Raw genomic sequence first — 25564 nt, 5'->3', positions numbered from 1 at the left:
CTCTAGTGCCATAGCCTTTGTTATCTTAACGTTGATGTTTTATTGAGGCCCCTGAAAAGGCTGTGATTAATTATTAATTTGGGTGCAAGACGTCTGGGCTGCACGATATGTGTAAAAATTTAATTGTTATTCCTTTTACCAAATATTACAATTTTAATTTGACTTGGGAGAACTGTTGGAATCATAGTAATAGAATGCGTTATATGAAGAAGCAAACTGTTCCAAACAAGAACGATGCTGCTTTACAATCTGTTGACTGCATTTGACCCAACAGAACAGCAGGGAGGAGGAACTGTGCTGCTTGAGTGACAGGGTGTGAGGTTTGTGTGTGTGTGGGAAGCAGCCGAGAGAGGGAAAGAGACGACAGAGTAAACTATAAAAATGGGCGTTACATGCGGCTGGGTGATGTTTCAAACTATTGCAATATGGAGATCTTTTGCGAAATGGATATTGCACATGTCAATATTGCGATTTCGGTGTGAATTTGATTAACTGTGCAGCCCTACAATAGGTGTCATGACATTCTCAGCCCCTATTCTCTACCAAGGTTTTCCAGCACATAGCTTTGACCTACTACAGTGGCTATGTTGGACTATTGTACCTCAAACAATGTGTATGTAGGTTGGTTAGGATTCAAACCTTCTCAAACAGCCTAATTCATACTCCTAGAGGAGGGCCTCCCACATTAATGTTATTTGTACTGCATTCAAGTTAAAGTATTGGATTCTTCACACTAATCCAATTCCACTACCGTTTCACGCTTTTTTTTATTATATGAAAACAAGCTTTGTTTTTATACTTACAAGACCATCATGCTTGATTGAGCAAGCCATTCTGTCTTGTAGGAATGTGGTGCCTGCCTGTATTTCCTTTAAAAAAAATGTATTTAGCAATACATGTCATTGAGAAAAAATTAATATTTAATCAAATATTTTTGGGGTCAGTAGGTGGTGGTGTGTTGGACACAGACACTTATATATAGAGGTCTATAGAGCCAGTCTGCATTCCTGAAACCGTTAGCTTGCCTTGTAATATTGACATAAGCGCAGAAATACTTGTTTTGCAAGCATGGTCAGGTGTTATCAATTGCTGTGCTGATCAATGGGCAATACCGGCACTGAACACAAGGGGCGCTATTTTGAAACCCCACAGAGCATCTGTAATCCTAAAGTTAGCAACGCTAATAAGTATATATAGAATCCCATAAAGAATGCTAACTAAATGCTAACGAGCGCATTGCGAACATTTTATACAGTCTCTGACCTAAACTATTTTCAGGACAGACATCCCAGCTCATAAAGTTATGCAAGTAACAAAAATATGCTCCTCACAGTTTGCTGCATGCACAAAACAAATATTAGACAGTAAAGCTCTTAATCCAGGAGGGGATTCTCTGCTGTTACCAGGCAAAGCTTGATTTTGGAAGAAGCTAACCATTTAGGTAGATAGCTAACTAGATACTAAATTAATTGCCTCTACCCTTCCTACTAAATTAGCTAACCAGCTCTAAATTAGCTAACCAAATCCACAACTACAGAGCATTTAGGACATTTTAAACAGTTCATTTAATAGTTATAAAAGATCTAACTGGCAAATATTTAGCTGTTAATTCCATACTGTAACTAGATCACCTGGCTCATGCTGCACAACAGTGAGTGACTCACAAGGCTCCGGTCTCTTGTAGTTGTGTGCTTGTAAACAAACACCACTTGACTGTGGACTACTGGTGACCTTCATAATGAAAAGGTGACCGGTGATATGAAGAATGCGGCCTTCTTTATATCCTAACGTATTGCACAAGTTCACTGGAGGTATGTACTTAATAAGTAGCTACAAATATTCACATTTCTAATTTAAAAAGAATTCAAAGAAATAGTTTTGACGGTATTGAAAAACCATTCAGTCGCTAATTCCAAATACCCTGGTATACGGTATACCGCTTGAGCCTACAAACTAATGCATTCTGCTCCAGCAGCGGAGGAGCTGGATGTTTCAGTGGGACCAGAAGATAAACAAGTGTATAGATAGGGCCTGGCGCTCCGTCAATCAGCTGGGGTACGCATTTCAGGGAGCACAATCCGCACCGCTGCCATTAAGGAGTGTTTCCTTGGGATGTACCATAGGGATGGGGGGCATAGGTAGACAGTGTCTTTCGCCCCTGCCTGTTGGGTACTCTTTTCCCACAGTTTTGTTAGAGACGGCGAGGGCAGGTGTTCGTCAGGCTTTAGGGAAGGACTCTGGGTGTTAGCTAACTAGGACTCCGGTACACAGTAGACGGGATAGGTAGCTAGCTAACGATAGCTAGGACACAGGTACACTGTGTCCATCAACCCCGCCTGTCGTGCATTGTTTTCCCGCAGTTCTATTAACGATGCAGGAACCAATGGGATGCTTGATCCCACATTATTGGCAAGACGCACACAGTAGTAGACACACCACAGTCCCTGTCCATTGCCACTCAATGATGCTCTTTTAAGAGCCACCTAATAATTGAAAATAAGCACACACCGTGCGTACGTGTGCTGGCCGGTGTGTGTGTGTCTCAGGACTGGAATATACATTAGCATTTTTAAGTTATTGTTTTCTGCTTGTCTGATTGGTCTTGATATCTTATTAGGGAAGGCAGAGGCAATTAAGCCTGTAAACATGCACCATCACATCCATTTGCATGTATTATTCAGTGAATAAATCTCTTTTTTTTGCTTACTGTACATCTGACACGTGTATCAATTAATCAATCATGTAATACATAACCCAATCACCCAATGTTAGGCACTCTGCCGAGTCTTATTAACCCTTGATAATCAATATTCACTCCCTTTCTTCTTAAGTGCTAGTCGTAAGCTTTAGAGACCCAGCTACAGAGGCCCAGAGGCCAGGACGTATTGATCGTTTGCTCTGATTGGATGCTTCCCATCAGGAGTGGGGGAAGAGTGGGGGAGGTGGTAGTTAGAGTCACAGACTGGGTAAATCATCTTACCTTTCTCATCTCTTTCTCCCTCTCTGTGCTGTTACCACAGCTGTCCCAGGCAGCAGGAGAGAAAACATGGCGCCGCCTCTGCCTGTGTGTGTTTGAAGGCCGTGTGGCGGAACGAATGGGAAATATTACATTGGGTTTACAGTGACTGTTTGTGACTGAATTTACTTTGGCAGCTGGTGAAATGTTGTGCATGGGATGCCAGAGACAGGTTTTACATTTTACACAGCCAACACACCGCTCTGCTGCAGTGTGTGTTTGTGTGATTTGATGCCCATAACTCCCCCTCCTAACACACACACACATCCACACACATCCACGCTCCATTAAACTGTCAAACGGGTGTGTATACGCTGCTGCACACTGGCATTTAATCCATAACGGACAGTGAAAAGCACAGCAACCTACACACACACACACACACACACACACACACACACACACACACACACACACACACACACACACACACACACACACACACACACACACACACACACACACCACACACACACACACACAGACAGACAGTGAGCTGGGGGGGGGGTAGAAATGGAGGAAGGCAGGGTAACAGACAGAGCCCAGATAGACCTGTCCATCTCCCTGACATCCCGCATGTCTCACCTGATGCTGGCTGGGGATGGCAGGGCTGGCTGGGCGGGGGACTGGGCGGGTGGAGTGTTATGGAACAGCAGCTGTAACTGGGGCTGGGAAGGTAGGAGAGCTGGCTGAAGCTGTGGGGGAGTGGCAGGGCTAGGTATGTTTGTATTCCATGAAGTAGTGAGTAAAATCATATCAGTCACTGTCATGAGGGCACAGTGTTCTGTCTTTTGTTTGTTTAAGCAAACCGTGACTGTCTATATGGATTGTTATTCTGCATCCAGGCAGGCCTATCTGCTGTTGTTGATTAAACTGTGAAAGCACGCTGATGATGATGATGATGATTCTGAATACAACCCGCTCCCCATCCTCACCAGCCAGTGAAAAATGCTATCTGTTTCATCTGGCTGAGCCAAAATATGGGCAGCACAGCACAACATAATGTCTCCCTCTCTTTTGTCAGCTATTCTTCCTTACCGCGGTATTCCCATGGGAACCCCTCTTCGTTGCCGGAATCACAGGCAAATCTGTACGGGCTGCTCGGCTTTCTCTTTTCTGGACATGAAAGAGGGAGAGAGGGGGGAGAGAAAGGGGATGGAGGGAGAGAGAAGGGGACAGGGAAAGAAATAGGGAAGAGTCGTGTTCCATTGAGAGTGATAATGTTCTGGTACCTGACACGTAGCCAGGTAGGCTCTTAAATCCAGCCCATCATCGTTTCATGAGGTATTGTAGTGCTGCTTATCACTGTCTGATCAGCCGTCAGAGCCGGTGTTTTCCCCCTCGGCCCACAGATTGATTGGGCCAGATTTGAGGAGGTCGGGAGGGAAATGGTGGCTGTTTGTCCTGCTGATCTGAGCTTGTGTTTCAGAAGCCTTGTTTTGGGTTTGGCACACCCTTTATGTGGTTTGTATTGTGTTTCTGGCATGTAGGCATGTGTATTTGTTGTTATTTCATCGTATATATTATATATGGGTTATATACAGTGGCGGACAAATATATTGGCACTCTTGCACTTTTCTTAAATAATTCCCTATTTCTTAGAAACTAAGCTGCAATTGAAAAAAACTTTTGGTCTCCCACGTAGTTATTGGATTGCCAACATTGCAGAACCCATTTGAGAAAAAAAAATTGGTTCTGCAATGTTGGCAATCCAATAACTACGCGTGGAGACGAACATTTTTCAATTGTAACTTATTTTTTAAGAAATAGGGAATTATTTGTTACATTATATTGTGTCTGTGCACAGTCATGTTGAGTTGGTTTGTATTGTGTTGTGTATTGTCTATTATGCCACGTCTCCTATAAGAGTTCACCTATATTGTTTCTGCACAGTAGTGTTTTGCTACTGTGAATCTATATGATCTGTAGTCCATAGGAGAGATTTATCACTTGGTCTTGTTCAGCAAATCCATAACATATGTTCAGCAAAAGAATAGCTACATAACCCACGTTTGTCTTTGAGTCAGATGCAAGAGGTCACAGATAAAAGATGAAATCCTAGCAGATGTTTTATGTAGATATTGTTTCTTCTTCTTAGAGATATCAAGCTATTTGGCTGGCTTCTCTGACTGTCAGTGTGATAAGAAAAGACCCCGCAGCATATTACAGTTGTGTGTGCACTAAGCTCGTACTTCTCTTTGACCTATCAACAGTCTGACTTTCACCTCTGAAAGACCTCTTCTTTATTGCAAACACAAGGAGAGCACATTAACAATGCTCTCTCTTTCTCTCTCTCCCAATGGAGATGCTTTGTGCTGCTGCTGGCCCAGTGTCCTTCAGTGTTGTGTCCTGAGGTGGCAGTGGATAAACAATCTGAACAAACACTCCTCCCACTCACATTGATCCCAAGGTCTCTCTCTCTCTCGCTCTCTCTCTCTTTCTCTTTCTCCCTTTCCCTTTCCCCCCAGCCAGACAAATTCACCTGCCCTGAATTCATATGAAAGCCACCCCTCACCCCTTCTCCCCCTCCAACCCTGTCAAAAAATGATAAACGACCACCATTGCTCCAACCATTGTGAGTTTGTCTCAGGGACTACAATCTCATTTCTCTCCTTAGAAAATCTAAGTAAACCACCACTCGTCTGTACGTGTGTGTTTGTATCTTATTCACTGCCCCAGGCCCTCTTGATTTCCACACAGAAACCCGTCGGCCATCTTATTCCAGCACTGCAGGACATCCATATGCATGACATAAAGTGGAGGAATGGAGCGATTTAATCCATATACAATATACACCGTAGGATGCAGCCTCCTGTGGCCCCTAACTAATAGCCACCGCTGTCACTCAACTTACTGAGAAAATGGCTGGAAATATTGGAAATCATTCCAAGTGCAGTAAATTATACTTTCTCCTTGATTGCTTAATCATAACTCAATATCCAACCTACTGGAATGAATTTGAAATGAGTTCGAGCCGACATTGAGTTAGAAGGGTGAGATTGGCTATGAAGCAGCTCAGAACACATTTGGTCCCTTCATCAGATGTTGTGATCTTTAAGTGGTTTCACTACCTTCCTTAATGGATTCTTGTCTTGACTGGCAAATATACAGTGGGGTCCATAATTTTTTAATTTCACCTTTATTTAACCAGGTAGGCAAGTTGAGAACAAGTTCTCGTTTACAATTGCGACCTGGCCAAGATAAAGCAAAGCAGTTCGACACATACAACAACACAGAGTTACACATGGAGTAAAACAAACATACAGTCAATAATACAGTAGAAAAATAAGTCTATACACAATGTGAGCAAATGAAGTGAGATAAGGGAGGTAAAGGCAAAAAAAAGCCATGGTGGCAAAGTAAATACATATATATAATTATTGGCACCCTTGATAAAGATGACAAAAAAAGAGTGTTCTGGTGTGCTTGGCCAAAGAGCTCTATTTTCATGTCGTCTAACCATAGCACCACCTGGAGTTTGATAAACAGCATTGGCACTTACATTTAACATTTACATTTAAGTCATTTAGCAGACGCTCTTATCCAGAGCGACTTACAAATTGGTGCATTCACCTTATGATATCCAGTGGAACAACCACTTTACAATAGTGCATCTAAATCTTTTAGGGGGGGGGGGGGGTTAGAAGGATTACTTTATCCTATCCTAGGTATTCCTTAAAGAGGTGGGGTTTCAGGTGTCTCCGGAAGGTGGTGATTGACTCCGCTGATATACACAACAATGACTAGAAGTACACACACTTATAACCAGCAGAAGTTCACAAAAATCTCCCAAAAGTGCCACAGTGCTGTTAATTCTGAAATTAAAAATGTGTCTGGTTTCTCCATATCTTACATAAGATGTCTGACTCAGTAAGAGGCCTGAGTTTGAAACAGACTGTGAGCTTGGGTAGTGAGGTCACATGAGACCAGTGGCAACGAACCATATAGATTCTTCAAAGTAGCCACCCCTTGCACTTGGATGGGAACCGGTGCTATGTTCAGATAACATGAACATGGAGCTCGTTGGCCACGCACACCAGTGGTGGGTTTGGCGTTGAAAAACAGAAGCATATGCAGAAAAGTATCTCATACCTACTGTAAAATATGGTGGTGGATCTGATGTTATGGGGCTATTTTGTTTCCACTGGTCCTGGTGCCCTTAAGGTCAACGGCATCATGAACTTGACTAAGTACCAGGACATTTTAGCCAAAAACCTGGTTGCCTCTGCCAGGAGGCTGACACTTGGCTGCAAATGGATTTTCCAGCAAGACAATAACCCCAAGCACTAATCAAAATCCACAAAGAAATGGTTAATTGACCGCAAAAATCAACATTTTGCAATGGTCATCAGTCTCTGGACTTGATCCCCATTGAAAACCTGTGGTTTGATTTGAAGAAGTGCAGACAAAGGATATCAAGGATCTGGAAAGATTATGTATGAAGAAATGGTCTAAAATCCCTCGTTCTTCAATTTCATATTTTTTTTGGGGGGGAAAGGCTCAGTGTCTTTATCCTCACAAGGGGAGAAGGGTGCTAAAGTATTGAAAACAGGGGTGCCAATAATTTTGACCCCTACCTTTTAAAAATACAAAATAATAATACTTGTTAAACAAAATATCTTTCTCTGAACAATTGTATTATTCTAAAATAATATAGTTTCCACATTGTTTTGCATGCAATGTAGCTCAGTATTTGTATTGTTTATTTTATAAAAGTATTTTGTTGCTCATCTTTATCAGAGTGTCAATCATTATGGACCACACTGTTTTTACACAACTGTTACTGCTACTGTTATCTCTTTGTCCTGTACCAGCCAATTTAAAGATGGGACCTGGTGCGTCTCTGCTTGGCACTCAGCATTAAGAATATAGATTCGGAGTAAGGCCCTGTGATAGACTTGTTGTTTGAGTGAAAGGCATTCATTTCCCTCCGTTTTTGGGAGGGATAGTGTGTGTGTGTGTGTGTGTGTGTGTGTGTGTGTGTGTGTGTGTGTGTGTGTGTGTGTGTGTTGAGATGTCTCTTATGTATTCATTCATGTCTATAATGGGGGAAGGGGTGTGTTGAGTTGAAGTTGTATGTTCCTCTCTCTACTGTGCAGGGGGAGAATACTATGGACAGATACCTCTACTTTACTGCTACACTATCCGCTAATGAACGTGTGTGTGTTTGCATGTGTGTGTGTTTGCGAGTGCACAGGCATGTGCACTGGCGTGTGCGTGTGTCTGACCGGATGTGTGCATCTGTTGGTACCAGTGGAGGCTCCTCAGAAGAGGAAGGAGAGGACCATCCTCCTCAGTGGATTTCTTCATCTTAAAAATTGTAAAACATTGAAAAACTAGACTAAATATATTCGTATGTCACCAAATAATTGATTAAAACCCACTGTTTTGCAATGAAGGTCTACAGTAGCCTAAACAGCACTCTGTAGGGTAGCACCATGGTGTAGCCGGAGGACAGCTAGCTTCCCCCCTCCTCTTGGTACATTGACTTCAATACAAAACCTAGGAGGCTCTTGTTTCTCACCCCCTTCCATAGCCTTACACAGTAATTATGACAACTTCTGGATGACGTCCTCCAACCTATCAGAGCTCTTGCAGCATGAACTGACATGTTGGCCACCCAATCAAAGGATCAGAGAATGAATTTAGTACTGAAAGCTTAAGCTACAGCTAGCTAGCACTGCAGTACATAACATGTGGTGAGTAGTTGACTGAAAGAGAAAGACAATAGTTGAACAGCTTTGAACAAATACATTTCTTCACAAATGAAGGAGAAGCAAGAGAGAGAGATTTCATAATTTTTTTTCAGTTTCACTTACTTAGCTTGCAAATGCAGCTGGCTAGTTTAGTTACTCAAACACCAGGCTCAAACAGAGGGATGCTATGTTAGCTAGCTGTCTATGACTATCCAACACAACACTGGAACTCTTCCAAGTCAAGGTAAGCTTTTGGTTATATTAAATTATTTCCACTGGGGCCCGCCGGTCTAACCGCTTACTGACTATACACTGTAACGTTACTGGTTGTAGTGGGTTTACTAGCGCATTAGTTCTATTAGCTATGTTGACTAGGACGTTACTTTAGCTAATATGGGGACAACGATGTAGGCTGTGTGTAGCGGTTATGACATGGTTTTGCTTGGAAAGGTTTTTTCGCCTGGCCACATACAGCTGATGTGTTGTTCATTGAAGTCCACAAACGAAGTGAAAAGGTGAGAGGAGGAGAGCGCATAGAGGCTAGAATGAATATAACATGGCTGCTATGATCATGGGTGCATTCAATCCGCTGATTCTGTAGAAAAATATTTCTTAAACGGAAGCAAACGAAACAGGGATGAAAATACCTGAATTTGTCCAATAGAAACTCTCATTTGCAACTGTTGGACTAATGATTACACCTAGATTACACCATTACAGCTTGATGCAGGCAAGAGTGTGCAAGGCGGTATTGAATGTGTCACTGTCTGTCCATGTGTCACTGTGTGTCATCTCAAATTTTTCTCTCGACCTGTGTGCAACTACGTTGTAAACTTTCATTCATAGGCTAGGTTGTAGGGAACATTTTTGTATCATGTAGTAGCCTAAACCTATCGATGTTACATTGAGCTGGATGAATGGAATATGAATGACAGTCATCCAACATGCTGTAATAGAAATAAGGCCATGCTCATGAAAAAAAAAAATCCTCCCTCATCATAAACGGCGCTGACCGCCACTGATTGGTACCGTCTGTGTCTGTGTCTCCCTGCCTGTACCATAGTATTCCCATGGAGTCGCTATTTCAAATACCATCCCGGCTGCTTTCCCCAGAGTGTGGTAATTCATTTCACACGTTTTCCAATCCCCTCAGCTCCTCCGTATCTCCAGTGAGGTGCGGCTGTATCAGAGATCTCAGATTCTCAGTGTGGAGAAGCTGCTTTTAGAGGCCATCTGAGTGGAGAAGACCCATACATATTTAATCTTATCTCCCCATGTTTTTATTCATCTCAGCCCTAATCGGCTCTCCACATTCTGAATGTATAATCATGCTATTATACTGTGCCTGCTGCAGTTAGCTTCAAGCTGGGGATCTCTGGGCTAGATAACATCAGATATAATCACATCAGATGAGCTAATGTGGTTACATTATCAGGGCTACAAACTAGCTCTGTCCACCACTGAATATGCAGGTAGGCTACCGAAATAGCCACAATTGGTCTCATTTCTGTCCTAAAACATCCCTTTTTACTGTCTTCTTCTCAGAATTGCTCTTAAGAATGTTGTGGGCTCAGGGCTCCAGGAGTTAACTTTCAAATCAGCCCATGCACTCTGTCCGATTACGTGTCGCTGAATAACAACACAATTAGGGAACGGCCGATATAGAACTTGTTTTAGGGTTGATGGCAATTTTTTGGAGGACAAAGCCGATATTTGATGGCGATATTCAACCTCATTACATTTTAAAATGTTGTTGGCAAAATTTCCCAGAGACAGCAATGTGTTAATTAATGAATACATTTTAAAATCAAATAATAAATGTGACTTTGGTAAAAACAATCTTACTAGCTAGTGTGTGCTAGCTAGCTGGTGTGTGCTAGCTAGCTAATGTGCGTGTAGTGACATAATGCTTGTAGTAATGTAATGCTAGTGGGCGTGGCATGTAGTGATTTAAGCTAATCAGCGTCGTACTGTTACAAGTACCCTAAATGGCAGTGGGCGCGGTGTGTTATGGCTAGTTAACTAGTTAGCTAGCTACCGGTATCTTGTTTTGTAAAGTGCTGTAGCCTGTTATGTACTTTGTTTTGTCGAGCAGTAAATTAATAAATACTTTCAATTAGGGATGTTACAATTTACCGATACGCATCGGTCCCCGATTGTAATATTTTTAAGATAAAAGTGCATCGGTCCACGGACCCCAAACTGATCCAAATGTAGCATGCATCGGTCAGAAAATTATTCAAACGTGACAAATCGCCAGTTCACTCATGTTTTCCTCATATTACGTTCTTTATACCTTCTGAAAATACTTATTTTACAATACATATTTTGTGACAACTGATGGATCCTCTCCTTCAGTGTCGAACTGCATGACAGTCATTGATCTACAAGTCATTTTGCATGCCGAATAACCCCAGGCAATATCAGCAGCCTAGTCAAACTGTACACTGTGCCCAGCTTCGCGCCTGTTCCTGATCTTGCACATCTGCGTGGAACCTTAAGCAAAGTTTCAAACTGTCAAAACTTTTTGATTTTGAGATGGGGTGAAATCCAGACTTGTGCTATACAGTACCAGTCAAAGGTTTGGACACGCCTACTCATTCAAAGGTTTTTCTTTAGGTAGGCGTGGTACACAGAAGATACCCCTATTTGGTAAAAGACCAAGTCCATATTATGGCAAGAACAGCTCAAATAAGTAAAGAGATATGACAGTCCATCATTACTTTAAGACAGGGGTGTCAAACTCAAATACCCAGTGGGCCAAAATGTAAAACCTGAACAAAGTCGCGGGCCAACATTGAACAAATGAACCTTTTAATATGGACCCAAACAAGTTTTGCTTTAACATTGAATATGGAACAAGCATCGCTTATTACCATACAATATATAATTTAATAGTGGAGACATGCAAAATCGAATTTCAAATGAAAAAACACATCAATGGCATTCATTTATTAAATAAATAAAATTTAAATAAAAATCGTATGCCTCTTTTCTATTTGCAGCCTTCTGATTTATATACCAAAATAAACTTTTTCCACTGGCTAATAATTTTACAAATAAAATGATAATAAATCAATCAACCATTCAAGCCCATGCCTTGTAGCAAGAAAAAGTGCACTAAGAAAACGTTAATTATTGCACACTGATCTAATCTGATGTGCCCAAGCCAGATACCTGGCATCTCTTCTTGGATGCTAGTTCATCAATGTCTGGGCTCAGGCTCTGAGCTGAAGAAATCCTCAGTATCGAGCGAAGGTGTTCATCAGTCAGACGCCTCCTGTGAGTTGTTTTGGTCATCTTCATCGAGGAGAAAAGTTGCTCGCATAGATAAGTGCTGCTGAACATGGAGAGCATCTGAGCAGCTTGGGTGCGGAGCTGAGGCATTGTGTCAGGGATGAACCGTGGAAACTGTGCGGCGCCCACAGCATCATACTTTGACTTCAGCGTGTCGTTGCACTGGAGTTCAATCAGCTCCATTTGGATGTTGGTTGGTGCATTTTCCACATCAACTGCGAAGGGATTACTAAGCAGTTCAAACCTACATTTCTGGACATCGAAGTCGGCAAATCGCCGGCTAAACTCAGCGGCGAGAACACTGAGTTTTTCAGCAAACTGTGCGCATGGGAACACGGCGGTAGAGATCTGCGCTTTTATGGTTTGGCAGCAGGGAAAATGGCAAGGGTTTCCTTGCAGCATCTGATTCTCCCACAGGCACAGTTTAGTTTTAAAGGCCCTCACTGCATCGTACATGTCTGTGATGATGCGCCCCCGCCCCTGAAGCTGCAGGTTCAGCGCATCGAGATGGCTCGAGATGTCACAGAGAAAGGCCAGCTCACACAGAAACTTTTGCTCCCGGAGCTCTGCTGTATCTTTCCCTTTGGTTTCCAGGAATTGACATAGTTCCTCACGCAGCTCGAAACATCTGTTCAGTACTTTTCCTCTGCTTAGCCATCTCACCTCTGTGTGATACGGCACGTCTGCGTATTCCGAACCACACTCCTCTAGAAAAAATTTAAACTGGCGGTGATTCAGACCTTTGGCTCTTATAAAGTTAACTACCTGTGTTACTGTGGTCATAACATGTTCCATCTTTAGGGCTTTGGCACACAGTGATTCCTGATGCATGATGCAGTGGTAAACAGTTAGCTCACCTGCACAGTTCTCTTCCCGCATCTTCTCCCGAACCATGCCCACCAGTCCACTCTTTTTACCGCACATCGCTGGCGCACCATCTGTCGTTAATCCAACGAGTTTATCCCACGGCAGCTTTATTTCAGTTAGACATTTGGAAACCTCCTCAAAGATTTCCTTTCCTGTGGTTGTGCCATGCATTGATTTGAATCCCAATAGCTCCTCCGTAACACACAGATTTGAGTCCACTCCACGGATGAAGACTGACAGCTGAGCAGTATCAGATGCGTCGCAGCTCTCATCCACAGCGAGGGAGAACGCAACAAAATCTTTTCCCTTTTCCATCAGCTGGTCATACAGATTGGTGGCAAGATCACATGTGCGATCAGCTACTGTGTTCCTGCTCAGGCTCACGTTTGAAAATGCTTGCTTTTTTCTCTGGGCATACGAGGTCACAAACTTTCATCATGCACTTTTTCACGAACTCTCCCTCATTAAAGGGCCGGGCTGATTTTGCGATCTCTGCTGCCACTATATAACTAGCCTTTACAGCAGCCTCACTTTGTGATGTGGCTTTTTTGAACATATTCTGTTGTGAAACCAAACTTCTTTTCATCTCCTCTACTTTCTGGCTCCTTTGAGTCATGTCCAGGTCCTTGTATTTGTCATGGTGTTTCGTTTCATAGTGTCGTCTAATGTTGTACTCCTTACTTACAGCCACGTTGACTCCACAAACAAGACAAACAGGTTTGTCTTTTACATATGTAAACAGATATTCTGCCTCCCACTTGTCCAGAAAGCTCCTGTTTTCTGCCTTTCTTTTCGCCATTTTTGGGAAGGGATAGTGCGCTGACAGTTGTAGCGTCTATGTTGCTATGACTACTGTCACAGAGGAGAGGGCGTTTCTGGGTCCTGTCCTGATTGGCGCGCGAAAACAACAGCAGAGCATTATGGGATTCGTAGTATAATACCGGCGGGCCAACTCTAGTAGTAATTTGGTATTGTCTCGCGGGTCAAATATAATTACCCCGCGGGCCAAATTTTGACACCCATGCTTTAAGACATGAAGGTCAGTCAATCCGAAAAAATGTCAAGAACTTTGAAAGTTTCTTCAAGTGCAGTCGCAAAAACCATCAAGCGCTATGATGTAACTGGCTCTCATGAGGACCGCCACGGGAAAGGAAGACCCAGAGTTGCCACTGCTGCAGAGGATAAGTTCACTAGAGTTACCAGCCTCAGAAATGACAGACCAAATAAATACTTCACAGAGTTAAAGTAACAGACACGTCTCAACATCAACTGTTCAGAGGAGACTGCGTGAATTCTTTATATATTTTTTTTATTTCACCTTTATTTAACCAGGTAGGCAAGTTGAGAACAAGTTCTCATTTACAATTACGGTTATCAGCCTCAGAAATTGCAGCCCAAATAAATGCTTCACAGAGTTCAAGTTACAGACACATCTCAACATCAACTGTTCAGAGGAGACTGCGTGAATCAGGCCTTCATGGTCGAAACCACTACTAAAGGACACCAATAAGGAGAGATTTGCTTGGGCCAAGAAACACAAGCAATGGACATTAGACCGGTGGAAATCTGTCCTTTGGTCTGATGAGTCCAAATTTGAGATTTTTGATTCCAACCGTCGTGTCTTTGTGAGACTCAGAGTATGTGAGCGGATGATCTCCGTATGTGTGGTTCTCATTGTCGGTAATTTATTTATAATTCAAGGCACACTTAACCAGCATGGCTACCACAGTATTCTGCAGAGAAATGCCATCCCATCTGGTTTGCTCTTTGTGGGACTGTCATTTGTTTTTCAACAGGACAATGACCAAACACACCTCCAGGCTGTATAAGGGCAATTTGACCAAAAAGGAGAGTGATGAAATGCTGCATCAGATGACTTGTCCGCCACAATCACCCGACCTCAACCCAATTGAGATGGTTTGGGATGAGTTAGACCGCAGAGTAAAGGAAAAGCAGCCAACAAGTGCTCAGCATATGTGGGAACTCCTTCAAGACTGTTGGAAAAGCATTCCAGGTGAAGCTGGTTGAAAGAATGCCAAGAGTGTGCAAAGCTGTCATCAAGGCAAAGGGTGGTTACTTTGAAGAATCTAAAATATGTTTTGATTTGTTTAACACTTTTATGGTTACTACATGATTCCATATGTCTTATTTCATTGTTTTGATGCCCACTATTATTTTACAATGTGGAAAATAGTCAAAATAAAGAAACTCTTGAATGACTAGGTGTGTCCAAACTTTTGACTGGTACTGTATTTTTATTGACTATGTCATGGCTCATTTGTAAGCCTGTAAATAAAGATACATTACTAACTCAAACACTTCTTCTGCAAAAATTACTATTTAATTAGTGGGTGATGGTGATTTCAGAACAAACAAACATACAAGCTACATTGACCCCCCTAATCTGATAGTGGTAATTGGGTGGTAGATGCCGAGTATCCCTTATGGCTCAGCTCAGGTGCCTACATAGTACATACACCATAGCCATACATAATTTACACACACACATACAGTTGAAGTCGGAAGTTTACATACACCTTAGCCAAATACATATAAACTCAGTTTTTCACCATTCCTGACATGTAATCCTAGTAAGAATTCCCTGTTTTAGGTCAGTTAGGATGACCACTTTATTATAATAATATGAAATGTCTGAATAATAGTTGAGAGAATGATTTATTTCAGCTTTTATTTCTTTCATCACATTCCCAGTGGGTCAGAAGTTAACATACACTCAATTAGTATTTGGTAGCATTGCCTTTAAATTGTTTCACTTGGGTCAAACATTCCGGGTAGCCTTCCACAAGCTTTCCACAATAAGTTGGGTGAATTTTGGCCTATTCCTCCTGACAAGAGCTGCTGTAACTGAGTCAGGTTTGTAAGGCCTCCTTGCTCGCACACGCTTTTTCAGTTCTGCCAACACATTTTCTATAGGATTGAGGTCAGGGCTTTGTGATGGCCACTCCAATACCTTGACTTTGTTGTCCTTAAGCCATTTTGCCACAACTTTGGAAGTATGCTTGGGGTCATTGTCCATTTGGAAGACCCATTTGCGACCAAGCTTTAACTTCCTGACTGATGTCTTGAGATGTTGCTTCAATATTTCCACATACTTTTCCTTCCTCGTGGTGCCATCTATTTTGTGAAGTGCGCTAGTCCCTCCTACAGCAAAGCACCCCCACAACATGATGCTGCCACCCCAGTGCTTCACAGTTGGGATGGTGTTCTTCAGCTTGCAAGCCTCCCCCTTTTTCCTCCAAACATAACGATGGTCATTATGGCCAAACAGTTCTATTTTTGTTTCATCAAACCAGAGGACATTTCTCCAAAAAGTACGATCTTTGTCCCCATGTGCAGTTGCAAACTGTAGTCTGGCTTTTTTATGGCGGTTTTGGAGCAGTGGCTTCTTCCTTGCTGAGCGGCCTTTCAGGTTATGTCGATATAGGACTAGTTTTACTGTGGACATAGATATGTTTGAACCTGTTTCTTCCAGCATCTTCACAAGGTTCCTTTGCTGTTCTGGGATTGATTTGCACTTTTCGCACCAAAGTACGTTCATCTCTAGGAGACAGAACACGTCTCCTTCCTGAGCGGTATGACGGCTGCGTGGTCCCATGGTGTTTATACTTGCGTACTATTGTTTGTACAGATGAACGTGGTACCTTCAGGCACTTAGAAATTGCTCCCAAGGATGACCCAGACTTGTGGAGGTCTACAACTTTTTTTCTGAGGTCTTGGCTAATTTCTTTTAATTTTCCCATGATGTCAAGCAAAGATACACTGAGTTTGAAGGTAGGCCTTGTAATACATCCACAGGTATACCTCCAATTGACTCAAATGATGTCAATTAGCCTATCAGAAGCTTCTATAGACATGACATCATTTTCTGGAATTTTCCAAGCTGTTTAAAAGGCACAGTCAACTTAGTGTATGTAACTTCTGACCCACTGGAATTGTGATAGTGAAATAATCTGTCTGTAAAGAATTGTTGGAAAAATTACTTTTGTCATGCACAAAGTAGATGTCCTAACCGACTTGCTAAAACTATAGTTTGTTAACAAGAAATTTGTGGACTGGTTGAAAACAAGTTTTAACGACTCCAACCTAGTGTATGTAAACTTCCTACTTCAACTGTACATGAGTCAGCTCAGACAGATCCTGCTCAGAGAGGCCCAGCTCAAGAGCCCCATCAGCAGCAGATTTTAATTTAGAATGGAAAATGAATGTGGTTATGCAACAAATGTTAGCTCATCGAATCGTTTCACATCCAGCCGAATCATATCAATTCGTTCTCTAATCAAACTGAATCGCACCGATTTGTTTCAAACTAAAACGTATCCTTCCTGTGTTATATCGGGGCCCATGTATCTAGATACCTATTGAATAGTCTTGAAAGGGAAAGATGAACATCCCTTCTTTCAGTATGTCTACATGCTGTGTGTCTTTATTCAAGTGTACTTGAAACTATATGCACGATAAGTGGGTAGCTAACAAGATGAAGTCCAACCAGAAGTTCCTCGCCGGCTTGCGAAAGTTAACATAAGTGCACTCGCGCTACATAGGGGACATCGGCTGCACCTATACTCAAGGGCCGATACACTAGGAAAGGCTCGATCAATTATTGGCTGTTCACTAAAAGCAATCATTTCAATCTCCATTTGGCCAGAGTCGTAATTGGAGGCCCACGAACCATTTGAGGAATTTCTTTATAAAAATAATCCTTGGTGAAATCAACTCAGTCTTGGGTACATAAATTGAGGTGCTGAACATTTTTCATAATTCAGCAGCTGTTCAATTCGTATGAGGTGTAGAAAGAGGAGAAACAGTCAAAGTCACTTTCCTCGAGAATTAGAACCACGGTACCAAACTAGATTTTGTTTCTATTCCAGCTTTGTCACCTCCGTCCTTCACTTTAATTCAGAAGTAAAGTCTTGCGTAATTGGTCAGATGCTCGATTAAGTTATGGGTCCATACGTGTTAAGAGAAGAGATAAAACGAGGATCGGAACCGGAACGAAGAGCTCCACCCTTTTCTGTTTGCAAGTTACGAGCAAGTGTCTGGGCCAAATGTCCCCTTCCGAAATTCGAAAGATGCTAACACCTGCGAAATCATGATTTTTCCAAATAATCAGTGATGGAAAACCGAAGCACCGGAACAATGCTGCTGATCTCACGCATCCGTGTTGTATCATGACAGATCTACATTACCATTTATGTTTACGTAGTCTGTCCACAAAAGATTAGTCCTTCACAGGCATGAAATGAATTGATTTAAGAGGGAAGTCAGTGTAAATGTTGGCACTGCGGCAAAAAGGGATGCTGCCCGCTTTGTACATTCAGATGGGCAAAAAAAGAGAGAAGAGCCGGAGAGAGAGAGAGAAACTTTCACTGAGCTTATTCTTCACGCTTTTTCACATCCCAAACTTTTAATCGCGACAGCCACAATGGATGCATGAAATGGATTTTGAATTTCAGATCTGATTTGATTCTTTATTGATGGATGCCAAGTGTGACTTAGACCCGACGGAGGGAACTGCCTTTGAAATACAACCTGTCAAAAAACTATTGTTTTCGCTTGCATTTCCATGTGTGCATGTTTGTAGCTTTAAATGCAGCACAGCAAAAGGGAATTTTCCATTTCTTTTGAAGTCCTTAATCTCCAACAGGATAGAAAGGACAGGATGAATGCAAATGCTGAGATTTCGTTCAGCTGTAGAAAGTACCACTACATTCTTTATGATTGAAAAATCCAAAGCTGCACACTTTCAAAAGCCATTATTATCATACGAAGTGTAGCCTTCCTACAGCCTCTGTGAAGAACTCTGCATGGACTTTAATGGTGCAGGTCGTAGTGTGCTCTACCCATAACTGCAGAGTCCCTGGTTCAAGTCCTGGTCCGGCTGTTCCCCCTTCACTTGCTATAAGTAGGCTGGTAGTCTTCATGGAAGGAGTCAATAGTGAACCACTACCAGTCATTAACACGTGCTGCTGTCCTAATGTCAAACAATGTCCAGATTAGGGTTGCAACACTGCTGATAAATTTACCAAAGTTACTAGAATCTTCAATAATTTAGGTAATTAACAGAAAATGTACGGCAATCAATTGTAACTTTGGTCATTTATACTTGAATAACTTTAAGTTATTCAAGTATAAGTTACACTATGCAGAAATTGCACCGCCATTTCCTGGTTGCTACAGCTAATAGTTTGCCTAATTTCAAATAAGATAGTATAGTGTAGGAAATCATTGTACCATCCAAGCCTTTGTGAAATATATTTTTCATAACCAAAAATAGTTGTTAAAGCTGTTTGAAGCCGAAAGTAAAAGATGCAGAAACAAAACTTGGTTGCCTGTTTTGCATGTTTTTTTGCAATTAATACGTGTCACATATCAGTTAGCAAACAATGTAAAAAAATAAATAATAATCATTGAGTTGATAAAGCCGCATACAAACCTGGTCTCTTTTTTGCTTTCTTGAGTAAGGCAGCTCCAAAATGCAGGTGCTTCAGCCTAGCTCAGTGCTTTCTGTGATGGTGGGGCAGACAGCGGAAAATACGGAGCGTAGGGGTTGGTAATGTTCTCTAGTTGAGCAGTGATTTGCTCAGTGTTCTGTCACTCATGGGGACACTACGTCACCGCCAAATCTAAGGGTAGAGCTCGAAAATTCAAGCCCCTTGCGTGCTGCCATAGAGTTACATTAGAAGTGCTGATCCAAAAAGGCTCAAGGTCATTGGCCACAGATAAAATTACATCAAATCACGTTGTATCTACAGTAGCTTTGATTGGACAATGAGAGAACAATGTAAGAATGGTCCATGTTCTGAATTCTGTCGCTGTACAGTTCAAAAGGGCTGAACAAATAGTTATATTGACTACATCCGTCCTAGCTCGCTCATGACTGTCATAATCGAAATTACGGATTGCCCCTTATCCGCTTGTTGTCCACTTATGCCATAGTTTGTACATCTCAATTGTCAATAGAAACCACATTTGTTTAAGCAAGTCAGCCATATCAGCTATGTTGTTTTTAAAGGCAGTAAATTAGTCTGAATGAAATTTTTCGCAGCCAGACAAGGCTCCGCTGATAGCCAGGTGTAGCAGTGGTAAGGCGTTGGGACTGCTGTTGGGACAGCTTTATGTAGGCCCTAATAGTTTGTGGGCACCGTTTGTCACCGTTATAGTGCAATTAATTTATTGTTTAGTGTTGTGTAGTGGCTTTGATGGCGTGCATCCCCCCCAAAACATTTTTGCCCCACCAAGATTTACATGCTCATATCGCCATTGACATAGTAAAATAAATACAATTATGTAATTTTGGGGGGGGGGGGGATATTTCATGCTGAAACCCAGCTATTAAACACCAATGGTTTACATTCAGGATGTTTCACTGCTTTGTCATTCAAGTTTTTATTTTAAAATCTTCTTATTTAATTATTTCAAATATTTTACATGTGATAAAGCCAGAAGAGAGGGCCAGATAATTAGACACGTGACACTCTGAAGTACCCAAAAAGGCCACTACACGTCTTGTGATAGACCACATACAATTCTTGAAAGATATCAAAATTCTGGTAGTTTACTTGTAAATTTAGAAAGTTTCCAGTAATATACCCTCCCTTTGCAACCCTAGTCCAAATTAACTGGATTACACATTAGGGATTACACCACCCTGACCTTGACCCCGACCCCTTGGCTCCGACCCTGGCACTGACCTGTCCAGCTGGATGGACGTACAGTACTGCTGTTCTGCTTTTTTTTATTCTTCAATTTGGTTATTGATCATTGCTAGAGAGACATTTTCCTGCCATAGATTTTCAAGCTGAGTTAAGTCAAAACTGTAACTAGGCCACTCAGGAACATTCATTGTCATCTTGGTAAAGATACTCCAGTATTTTTTTGGAGTTGTTTTAGGTTATTGTCCAGCTGAAAGTTTTTTCTCCCAGTGTCTGTTGGAAAGCAGACTGAACCAGGTTTTCCTCTATGGTTTTCCCTTCCTTTTCCCCCCCCCCAAAATCCCAAGTCCTTGCTGATGACAAACATACCGATAACATGATGCAGCCACCACCTTGCTTGAAAATATGAAGAGTGGTACTCAGTGATGTGTTGTGTTGGATTTGCCCCAAACATAATGCTTTGCATTCAGGACATAAAGTTAATTTCTTTGCCACATTTTTTGCAGGATGTATGTTTTGGAATATTTTTATGCTGTACAGGCTTCCTTATAGTCACTCTATAATTTAGGTTAGTATTGTGAAGTAACTACGATGTTTTTGATCCATCCTCAGTTTTCTCCTATCACAGCCATTATCTCTGTCTGTAACTGTTTTAAAGTCGTCATTGGCCTTGTGGTGAAATCCCTGAACGGTTTTCTTCCTCTCCGGCAACTGAGTTAGGAAGGATGCCTGTATCTTTGTAGTGACTGGGTGTATTGACACACCATCCAAAGTGTATTTAGTAGCTTCACCATGCTCAAAGGGATATTCAGTGTCTGCTTTTTTCATTTTTACCCATATACCAATAGGTTCCCTTCTTTGAGAGGCATTGGAAAACCTCCCTGGTTGTTGTGGTTGAATCTGTGTTTGAAATTCACTGCTCAACTGAAGGTCCTTACATATAATTGTATGTGTGGGGTACGAAGATGAGGTAGTCATTCAGAATCATGTTAAACACTATTATTGCATACAGAGTGCGTCCATGCAACTTGTTATGTGACTTGTTAAGCAACTTATTATGTGACTTGTTAAGCAACTTGTTATGTGTCTTGTTAAGCACATTTTTACTCCTGAACTTATTTAGGCTTGCCATAACAAAAGGGGTTGAACACTTATTGACTCAAGACATTTCAGCTTTTCATTTTGAATTAATTTGTAAAAACGTTAAAAAAAACATAATTCCACTTTGACTTTAAGGTGTATTGTGTGTAGGCCAGTAACGCAAAATCTCAAATTCAGGCTGTACCACAACAGCATTTGGAGAAGTTCAAGGTGTGTGAATACTTTCTGAAGGCACTGTACTTACTGTATGTGTGTGTTTTTGCCGAAAATGACTCTGCATGTGTATCATTTAACAGTGCCTTCCAGATGCAGTAGTTTACACTGTTTGAAACAACAACATTATTGAAATGGCATGGGTGACCAAGAATAAAAAACGAATTGATACAATTTAAGGACAAGTGGCAAACAATAATTCAGGCACTAGGTATGGGGGTGTGAGCATGCAGTTCTGGGCAGATGATATGCAGTCATTGTTTGTGTGCATCTGTAAGTTGTTGTTCGTATGTATACGTTTGTATATGGAGTGAATTATTATTATTATTTATTGAGAACAGAGGGAATGCTGCCGCCACAGAAGGAGAACACTGCCGTACTCTGGCGTTACCATGGAGAGTGTGCGGTTGCCAAGGCACATGGAGACGGAACAGGGAGGGTCATAATTTATTCCTGTCAGCGGCACCGCGGGTGGTGAGGGGTGTAAGGAGGGGGAGATCAGGGGCATTAAGGTCCTAAGGGGCAGAGAGCAGAGGGACAATTTTATTTATCAAAAAGGGGCACCTCTGGCTAGTTCACCCCACGCTGCTACTGTACTGCACTGGCCTCAGGGGGGAGAGAGGGAGAGAGCCGACCTTAGTGTTGTTTATCGAAGGAGTTGCTTTGCTAGAGCTGACGTCCAGAGGAGGCCCCCGTCTCCCTCTCCTTTGTTAGGTCTGACTGACCACCTACCCAGAGGCTAAAGACTACTCAGTCTCACACAAATGTAGGAAAACATGTATACACAGATTTGTTTTCGTGAATTTTCAGGACTTTTTGGGGAGATACAGTGGCTTGCGAAAGTATTCACCCCCTTGGCATTATTTTGTTGCCTTACAACCTGGAATTAAAATAGATTTTTGGGGGGTTTGTATCATTTGATTTACACAACATGCCTACCACTTTGAAGATGCAAAATAGTTTTTATTGTGAAACAAACAGGAAATAATACAAAAAAAACAGAACTTGAGCATGCATGAATATTCATCCCCCTAAAGTCAGTACTTTGTAGAGCCACCTTTTGCAGCAATTACAGCTGCAAGTATATTGGGGTATGTCTCTATAAGCTTGGCACATCTAGCCACTGGGATTTTTGCCCATTCTTCAGGGTAAAACTCCTACAGCTCCTTCAAGTTGGATGGGTTCCACTGGTGTAAAGCAATCTTTAAGTCATACCACAGATATTCAATTGGATTGAGGTCTGGGCTTTGACTAGGCCATTCCAAGACATTTAAATGTTTCCCCTTAAACCACCCGAGTGTTGCTTTAGCAGTATGGTTAGGGTCATTGTCCTGCTGGAAGGTGAACCTCCATCCCAGTCTCAAATCTCTGGAAGACTGAAACAGGTTTCCCTCAAGAATTTCCCTGTATTTAGCACCATACATCATTCCTTCATTTCTGACCAGTTTCCCAGTCCCTGCCGATGGAAAAACATCCCCACAGCATGATGCTGCCACCACCATGCTTCACTGTGGTGATGGTATTCTCGGGGTGATGAGAGGTGTAGGGTTTGCACCAGACATAGTGTTTTCCTTGATTGCCAAAAAGCTAAATTTTAGTCTCATCTGACCAGAGTACCTTCTTCCATATGTTTAGGGAGTCTCCCGCATGCCTTTTTGTGAACACCAAATGTGTTTGCTTCTTTTTTTCTTTAAGCAATGGCTTTTTTCTGACCACTCTTCCATAAAGCCCAGCTCTGTGGAGTGTATGGCTTAAAGTGGTCCTATGGACAGATACTCCAATCTCTGCTGTGGAGCTTTGCAGCTTCTTCCGGGTTACCTTTGGTCTCTTTGTTGCCTCTCTGATTATTGCTTTCCTTGCCTGGTCCATGAGTTTTGGTGGGCAGCCCTCTCTTGGCAGGAGGTTTGTTGTGGCGCCAAATTCTTTCCAATTTTTAATAATTGATTTAATGGTGCTCAGTGGGATGTTCAAAGTTTCTGATATTTTTTTATAACCCAACCCTGTTCTGTACTTTTCCACAACTTTGTCCCTGACCTGTTTGGAGAGCTCCTTGGTCTTTGTGGTGCTGCTTGCTTGGTGGTGCCCCTTGCTTAGTACTGTTGCAGACTCTGGGGCCTTTCAGAACAGGTGTATATATACTAGAGGCCGACCGATTAATCTGTATTTTTGGCCACCGATTTGCCGATTATATATATTTTTTTACACCTTTATTTAACTAGGCAAGTCAGATTAAGAACACATTCTTATTTTCAATGACGGCCTAGGAACGGGGGTTAACTGCCTTGTTCAGGGGGGATTCGGGGATTCGTTTTTGCAACCTTCCGGTTACTAGTCCAACACTCTAACCACCTGCCTTACATTGCACTCCACGAGGAGCCTGCATGGCAGGCTGACTACCTGTTACGCGAGGGCAGCAAGAAGCCAACGTAAGTTGCTAGCTAGCATTAAACGTATCTTAACATAATCACTAGTTAACTACACATGGTTGATGATATTACTAGTTTATCTAACGTGTCCTGCTTTGCATATAATCGATGCGGTGCCTGTTAATTTCTCATCGAATCACAGCCTACTTCGACAAACGGGTGTTGATTTAACAAGCGCATTTGCGAAAAAGCACTGTCGTTGCACCAATGTACCTAACCATAAACATCAATGCCTTTCTTTAAAATCAATACACAAGTATATATTTTTAAACCTGCATATTTAGTTAATATTGCCTGCTAACATGAAATTGTGTCACTTCTCTTGCGTTCATTGCACGCAGTCAGGGTATATGCAACAGTTTGGGCCGCCTGGCTCGTTGTGAACTAATTTGCCAGAATTTTACGTAATTATGACATAACATTGAAGGTTGTGCAATGTAACAGGAATATTTAGACTTAGGGATGCCACCCGTTAGATAAAATACAGAACGGTTCCGTATTTCACTGAAAGAAAAAACGCGATGATAGTTTCCAGATTCGACCATATTAATGACCTAAGGCTCGTATTTCTGTGTGTTTATTATATTATAATTAAGTCTATGATTTGATAGAGCAGTCTGACTGAGCGGTGGTAGACACCAGCAGGCTCGTAAGCGTTCATTCAAACAGCACTTTTGTGCGTTTTTCCAGCAGCTCTTCTCTGTGCTTCAAGCATTGCGCTGTTTATGACTTCAAGCCTATCAACTATAATTTAATATAATTTGTGGGACGTTCCAACAGGAATCTATTCCAAAAACTTAGTAAATAACAAGGCTGCCAAAAAACAACGCATACAAAGTTGTATAGCGGCAGAATAAGATACTGGGTAGGGAGTGGTCTATTTCATTGCGTTTTTCACTCATCACGTTTATTCCGAAAAATGTCTGTCCTCACTCTGGTTGCCTATGGACAAACATTAAGAATAAGCTACGTGGTGAGTTGATGCCTATTCAGCAGCTAGTTAGCTAGGTTTGTATGCGTTGCTACTTTGTATGCGTTGTTGGTTGGCAACCTTTTACTTTACGTTTTTTGGAACAGATTCCTGTTGGAACATTCCACAAACTATACCCACCCCTTCAAGCCTATCAACTCCCAAGATTAGGCTGGTGTAACCGATGTGAAATGTCTAGCTAGTTAGCGGGGTGCGCGCTAATAGCGTTTCAAACGTCACTCGCTCTGAGACTTGGAGTAGTTGTTCCCCTTGCTCTGCATGGGTAACGCTGCTTCGAGGGTGGC

The 25564-nt window shown here is 42.0% G+C and overlaps 1 protein-coding gene and 1 pseudogene across 2 annotated transcripts in view; one reads left to right on the top strand and one right to left on the bottom strand.

Moving 5' to 3' along the window:
- ndst1a (N-deacetylase/N-sulfotransferase (heparan glucosaminyl) 1a) overlaps nt 1-25564 on the top strand; it is a 94311-nt gene that overhangs the window by 48766 nt on the left and 19981 nt on the right. The gene's annotated exons all lie outside the window — the stretch shown is intronic.
- LOC106604843 (general transcription factor II-I repeat domain-containing protein 2-like) lies at nt 11813-13675 on the bottom strand (annotated as a pseudogene).

This window comes from Salmo salar, chromosome ssa05 (assembly GCF_905237065.1).
Source record: "Salmo salar chromosome ssa05, Ssal_v3.1, whole genome shotgun sequence".
Taxonomy (NCBI): Eukaryota; Metazoa; Chordata; class Actinopteri; order Salmoniformes; family Salmonidae; genus Salmo; species Salmo salar.
Note: the sequence above shows the minus strand (reverse complement) of the source record. Positions and strands in the feature narration are given on the sequence as shown.